Source organism: Lissotriton helveticus, chromosome 2_2 (genome assembly GCF_964261635.1).
Source record: "Lissotriton helveticus chromosome 2_2, aLisHel1.1, whole genome shotgun sequence".
Taxonomy (NCBI): Eukaryota; Metazoa; Chordata; class Amphibia; order Caudata; family Salamandridae; genus Lissotriton; species Lissotriton helveticus.
Genome location: NC_136060.1, coordinates 186,541,182 through 186,548,604, shown reverse-complemented (window position 1 = coordinate 186,548,604; position 7,423 = coordinate 186,541,182).

Here is a 7,423-nt window from a genome sequence, read left to right as displayed (position 1 = left end):
GCTCCGGACTCGCGGCCTCACAGACAGGATTGGGCGCTCAGGGCTCTCTTCAGATTAGGAGAGCCCCGCCAGCAGCAGCGCCCAACCGGGGCGTCTGAGGTAAAGGCAGGGCCAGCACCGATCCTGCGTCTCGCAGCCCCTCCTCCTCTCGACAGCTGGGCTCTTCCACGGGCCACTCCGTTGCAGGCGGAGGCGGGGTAGGCTCCCGCCCTACGCTCTCTCTCCACGCGGCGGCGACGCTTCTCGTGGCCAGTCGGGGCTCCCTCTCCACCACGGGAGCCCCACAACACTGCCGTCGGCTTCGCCCAGGTTCCCTCGGCCTCACGGGAACCCGGGGCTTTCCGAGCCTCTTCCTGCTGCCCGGCTGGCAGCCAATCCGTGCACGGCGTTGGCGGGGGCGGGCCGATGACGCGGCCGGGCCCCCGTCACGTGATGGGGGATGTCGGCGGCCTCAGGGCCGAGCGCGGCCCTTCCTTCACTTCGGCGGCCCTCTCCTGGTACCGGGGGCCGCCGCAACGATTCCCACGATAGTGGGGGGGGTCCCCACGATAGCGCCGGGCCGCGGCGGTGATTTCCGGTGGCAATAAGGGGTAGGCTCCCTTCTAATTAATTATTTATATAGCGACAGAAGCGCGCCTCCTCAAACCACAGCGCTATTCACAGCGCACTGCTCCTTGTCCCAGTCTCCTCAGGGAACAGCGTTTTTCACCGCGCACTACTCCTCAGCAGATGGCGCTATTTCTCCTCACAGTCTCCTCAGCCCACACAGCGCGATTCTCCTCAGCAGATGGCGCTATTTACAGCGCACTGCTCTTCAGCGCTTCACAACACAGTGCTATGCAGGGCACAGTTCGAGTACCTAGCGCTTCTCAATTTTAGCGCTTGACAGGCAGTGCCTACAAGGGGGTGACAGTTCCTAGGAGCCTACTCTTCCCCAGATGGCGCTTGATAGGCAGTCCAGGGGCAGTCTATTAGACTCAGTTCCTTGAGGGCACACTCCTCCTCAGAATAGCGCTTGACGGGCAGTACCTCACAAGGGCAACAGTTCCTTCAGGCAGCTCCTCACGACCCAGTACTCCCACAGGGTCACAGCTTCAGCAGGGGGAGTGGACAATCCTATTTCTCACCTCCTGGGCGCTTCTTCATTGTAGCGCTGGCGTAACTCCCGGTTCCCACAGTGTCAGGGACCTGGGTAGGGCCCTCCCTTGTCAGGGGCCCATGGGGACAGCAGAGGGGGGGGTCATAGGGGTGCAGGGCCCAGCTCACAGGCCCATGTGGCGGTAGCACCTCACAGCAGGTCCCCTCTCTTCCTTGTCCCAGCGCTGACTGACTCTCTGGTGACACTTCACCCTATTTATACCCTCCTCCCAGGCAGTGCCAGGACCTTCTAGAATGTTGGCACATCTAGCCTAAACTGGTTCTAGGGGAGGGGGTGAGCACCCTGGGTGCCAGGCTTTCCCTCCAAAACTAGGGGTAGCTGGGTAATATTATCTAGACCGCTGACCTATGTCAGTCCAGTGGCAAAACCCATGGCCATGGCATCCATTTTAAAAGCAATACATTTCAGTCAGGTGCAGTTTTAAAATGGGGGTGCAGTTTTAAAATGGGGGATTTTACAAGTGCTCACATTATGTCAGGAAATAACATTTTTCAAAAGATGTCTCACACCACTCATGGCCTATACAGGTTTAATCCCATGGGGGAGACAATCTAGATGAGGGGGTCAAAAGCGAAAAATTTTGGGGGGAAAAGGCCAAGTCCAACACGACTCCCCCCCAGCCAAAAGCCAGGGTAGACATATCAATGCCTTGATGGGCTTCCCTGCTTGGGGCGGAAAAAGGTGGACGCAGGCCTGCAACTACAGGAGCACCTGCAGTCTCTCCTCCACTCTGGAACCCGATGGTTCTCTTTCGCAACCCTCCCTTCACCAACAAAACCACCCCACTGGTGTTCCCTAGTGGGATGTTTCTCCTTCCTAGAGTGGGAGGCTCTAGCCTCAGGCTTGTAATTCCCTTGGACCACTCTCCTCTCTCCAAATTGCCACTGGTCCACCCATCTGGGGTCTACACCCTCAGACTGACCAGCCCTTAGGGGCGAGGCTCTCCTCCCCCTACTTCTCCTCCTAGGGTTCCTCCATCTCCTACGCTGGGGGACACCCTCACACAACTCTCTCCCCAACCTGGAGCCGAAACCCACAGGCTGAACCGGTGACAGGGGCGAGTCCTCCCTCTCCCTGCACCCCCTCCCAGAGTCCCGCACCCTCCTAACTGGAGTAGTACCCCTGGGAGTCACTTCCGGGGGGACCCTGGTTACAGAGGTCCCTCCCACCAGGGCAGGCAAACCCTGTCCCTGGCCACCCAACCCAGGATCTGCGCCCTGTGGCTGAGCTGGTGACAGAGAAGAGACCTTCCTCCCTCTGCACCCCCTCCCAGAGTTCCGCACCCTCCCAATGGGAGTAGTACCCCTAGGAGTCAAATTGGTAGGGACCTGAATTACAGGTACCCCACCCTCCAGGTCAGGCAACCCTTTAACCTGGAACCCCAGTCCAGGATCTAAACCCTGTGACTGGTCAAACCCCCGAACCACTGGAGCTCCAATTAATGATGCTCCGGGTCCTCCTGACATGAGGGGATCCTTTCCACGAGAAGGCACACCGGGACAGCCTAGACTCCCAACCTGGGGTTCCCTAAAAGAACTCTCCAGTCCCTGTGACTGCAGTTGGGGCATCTCGGGACACCTCCCCGTCTCACTCCCTCCTTTAGATGGGATGTGAGGCCCTACAACCCGCCCACTATCCTGGGACCTAGCTGGGCTTCTCACCTCTCCCGCCACGCTGGGTCGGAAGATCCCTGCACCTCTCCTTTCTGGATCACTCCCCAATGTCTTCCCAGACGCTCTGGCACTTACCCAGAGGTCTGCCTCCCGTGCAAGTTCCCTGGGGTCTGAGAACCCGCACCGCAACAGATGGTGACGCAGTCTTGGGACACAACTCCTTAGCATGTGCTCCCGGATAACGGCATGGCACAGCCCTTCCCAATCCTCCACTGCTCTCCTCACCACCCAATCCTCCAGTACAGTCCAACACTCCTCCTCGAACTCCCCCCAGGACTGATGGAACAGCTTACCCCTGCCCCTAAACACTAACCCGTCCTCCTCTTCCGGGGAATCAGGCACAGTCTCTTGGGCTTCGGGAGTGGGACTCCTTGCACTGGACCTACACTCGCTGCCACCACTGGATCCCACCCTCTTCGGTGAATCCAGACTCCTGAAACCACTCTCAGGGGACAACCTACCCACCTGAGCTGATCTCTCTCTGGCGAAGGCCCTCTCCGCCTCCGCCATCCTCTCCAGCGCTAGGACTTTTTCAGTCTCTAGTCGCTGCTCTTCTACCCTCAGCTGCGCTAAGCCCTCGGCATGCCTGAGCTTTGCCAGCGCCAGCTGATACTCCCTCTCTTCTCGCCTATCTACCCACTCTTCTGGGGACAGGGAAAGGGATGGGGCAGTGCCCCCGGGACTGGACCCAGTGCGAGACTCCCTATCTCCGGTGTCCTCCACAGCTACTGGCGTCTCTGCCCTGCTAGACTCTTCCTCCTCCTCATCGGAGCAACTACCTCCCTGGGTTCTGGATGGGGAGCCCTCACTCTGGTCTCTAACCCACTGACCCTTCAACACTTCGGGGGGGTAGTCAGACAAATCCCCACCAATCTCTAAGGGCTCTCCCCTCTTGAGGGCCTCATAGAGAAACAAATTCCTCCTAATGTTCCCTACTGGGGGTATCCCTCTCTCCAGGAGGAAGTCTATCACCTCCTGTTCGGTGTACTCCATCAGTTCCACTTCCTGGTAAATCAACCCCATCGTGGCGAGGTACACCCGGGACACACCCTCCCAGTGGAACAAGGGGATACAATTGTCAAACACTTTCAGGAGGAAGCAACAATAATCCCCACAACAAGGCTCGGATTACCTCCAAAGCTCTATTTGCAGTGTAACCCGTGGCCGCTGTGGTACTGCGCAAACACAAGTCCTATCCCACCGCTCTGCCACCAAATGTTGGAATTGGGGGTTGCCCAAGTCTCAAAGGGGGTAGCATGGCATCAAGCGGGCAGGCCAAACTTGGAGGACATGTGAAGCACTCACGCAGTACCCTCAGTCAACACACCAGGCACACTACAAAAGAGGCAGGACACCAATCTGAGTTGGAAAATTAAGCAGTTTAGTATCTCCAACCTGCAAGGCAAAAATGCATTAACAGTGTCGTCATAACATGGCGCCAACTGGCACCAGAGCCAAGTATTTCAGTGGGGGATTATTTACATGGGATAAAAAGGGTTGAGTCCAAAGTCCATGCTGTAAGGAAAAAGGATGATTAATAAAACATTAGACCTGGGGCCAATCTGGCGGGGCCAACTCAGGCTCTCATCCTTAGGGGGTTGTAAATGCAGAATACCACATTAGCATAGGTATATATATCATGCACAATCACACCAACCCACCCCTGTGAAAGAAAACATCAGGGCTTCATAGTACCTCTTAAATAGGAGCACCTGTAATAAAAGGTACAATCACCTGCACGGTGGCACAAAAACATGCAATTAACCATTAGATAGGAAAGTGGCCTCACCATCAACATATCAACAGTAACCTAAGAGCCAGGCCTAACCTCAGGGACCATCTGGCAACAGGTAACTATGGCATTTCATCAGGCATGTCACCGGGCTAGGTGTATCAAACAGCAGGCGGAACATACATCGCCTAGCATTAACATCAGGTAGGGCCCTCCTTAAAGCTCAGGAACACCTGTAAGGGAATAGTTAGGCTCCCTCTACCAACTACTTCGGGGTATAGAACCTTAGGCCTACGAACCTCAGCTTAGGGTAACCCTCCCCGGGACCTAGACATGCAGTTTGGTGAACCCACAGGGTAACTGGCGTTATCATAATCCACAATCAACTGGGAGCACAAGGGAGTGACATGGGACGTCAGGCAGTCAGCACTGACCCTAGTAGCACACTTTACCGTAGGCTGTTATTCAGCACTTCCTTAACCAGGGATCACTCTATCATTAGGCCAGGAAAGCCAGTTCTCTAGGGCTCAGGTAACTCTTTGTCATAATGAACTTCCAGAACCTCTCCCTTCTCCTAAGCAGGGATTAATTCTACCCATGGTAAGAACCTGGCCTCCACTTCTCACTGTGGAGATGTTGCTCAGTCTTGGAGGTCTCATGCGCACCTCCAGGGCCTACAGGGCCCAATTTCCAACAAAAGAGGGGTGGGGGCGAGCACCGACCCTGTGCCCCGCTGCCCTCTCCACCCCTGTCACCGTCTAATTAAGGCCCCCCTCACCGGCAGTCCAGAGGATGTCCCCTCGAGCACCGGCACTCTTCCGGCATCACCCGGGCCCCTCTTCCCTCACGGGGACCCGGGACCTCTAGAGTGGCTGCTCCGGACTCGCGGCCTCACAGACAGGATTGGGCGCTCAGGGCTCTCTTCAGATTAGGAGAGCCCCGCCAGCAGCAGCGCCCAACCGGGGCGTCTGAGGTAAAGGCAGGGCCAGCACCGATCCTGCGTCTCGCAGCCCCTCCTCCTCTCGACAGCTGGGCTCTTCCACGGGCCACTCCGTTGCAGGCGGAGGCGGGGTAGGCTCCCGCCCTACGCTCTCTCTCCACGCGGCGGCGACGCTTCTCGTGGCCAGTCGGGGCTCCCTCTCCACCACGGGAGCCCCACAACACTGCCGTCGGCTTCGCCCAGGTTCCCTCGGCCTCACGGGAACCCGGGGCTTTCCGAGCCTCTTCCTGCTGCCCGGCTGGCAGCCAATCCGTGCACGGCGTTGGCGGGGGCGGGCCGATGACGCGGCCGGGCCCCCGTCACGTGATGGGGGATGTCGGCGGCCTCAGGGCCGAGCGCGGCCCTTCCTTCACTTCGGCGGCCCTCTCCTGGTACCGGGGGCCGCCGCAACGATTCCCACGATAGTGGGGGGGGTCCCCACGATAGCGCCGGGCCGCGGCGGTGATTTCCGGTGGCAATAAGGGGTAGGCTCCCTTCTAATTAATTATTTATATAGCGACAGAAGCGCGCCTCCTCAAACCACAGCGCTATTCACAGCGCACTGCTCCTTGTCCCAGTCTCCTCAGGGAACAGCGTTTTTCACCGCGCACTACTCCTCAGCAGATGGCGCTATTTCTCCTCACAGTCTCCTCAGCCCACACAGCGCGATTCTCCTCAGCAGATGGCGCTATTTACAGCGCACTGCTCTTCAGCGCTTCACAACACAGTGCTATGCAGGGCACAGTTCGAGTACCTAGCGCTTCTCAATTTTAGCGCTTGACAGGCAGTGCCTACAAGGGGGTGACAGTTCCTAGGAGCCTACTCTTCCCCAGATGGCGCTTGATAGGCAGTCCAGGGGCAGTCTATTAGACTCAGTTCCTTGAGGGCACACTCCTCCTCAGAATAGCGCTTGACGGGCAGTACCTCACAAGGGCAACAGTTCCTTCAGGCAGCTCCTCACGACCCAGTACTCCCACAGGGTCACAGCTTCAGCAGGGGGAGTGGACAATCCTATTTCTCACCTCCTGGGCGCTTCTTCATTGTAGCGCTGGCGTAACTCCCGGTTCCCACAGTGTCAGGGACCTGGGTAGGGCCCTCCCTTGTCAGGGGCCCATGGGGACAGCAGAGGGGGGGGTCATAGGGGTGCAGGGCCCAGCTCACAGGCCCATGTGGCGGTAGCACCTCACAGCAGGTCCCCTCTCTTCCTTGTCCCAGCGCTGACTGACTCTCTGGTGACACTTCACCCTATTTATACCCTCCTCCCAGGCAGTGCCAGGACCTTCTAGAATGTTGGCACATCTAGCCTAAACTGGTTCTAGGGGAGGGGGTGAGCACCCTGGGTGCCAGGCTTTCCCTCCAAAACTAGGGGTAGCTGGGTAATATTATCTAGACCGCTGACCTATGTCAGTCCAGTGGCAAAACCCATGGCCATGGCATCCATTTTAAAAGCAATACATTTCAGTCAGGTGCAGTTTTAAAATGGGGGTGCAGTTTTAAAATGGGGGATTTTACAAGTGCTCACATTATGTCAGGAAATAACATTTTTCAAAAGATGTCTCACACCACTCATGGCCTATACAGGTTTAATCCCATGGGGGAGACAATCTAGATGAGGGGGTCAAAAGCGAAAAATTTTGGGGGGAAAAGGCCAAGTCCAACACTCCCGCCTTCTGGAATTCTCTCCCACTTTCTCTGAGATCTTGTCCCCATTACTCCCTTTTCCGTAAAGCTCTTAAAGCTTTTCTTTTCTCCCAGGCATTTCCCTCTTAAACCCCTCGCCCATGGCTTTTAGTTCTTTCCGTCCACTTGGGTTTGTAGTACTACAAAAAGCGCCATGAAACCGCTTGGTGTACGCGCGCTATAGAAATACTTTTAAACTC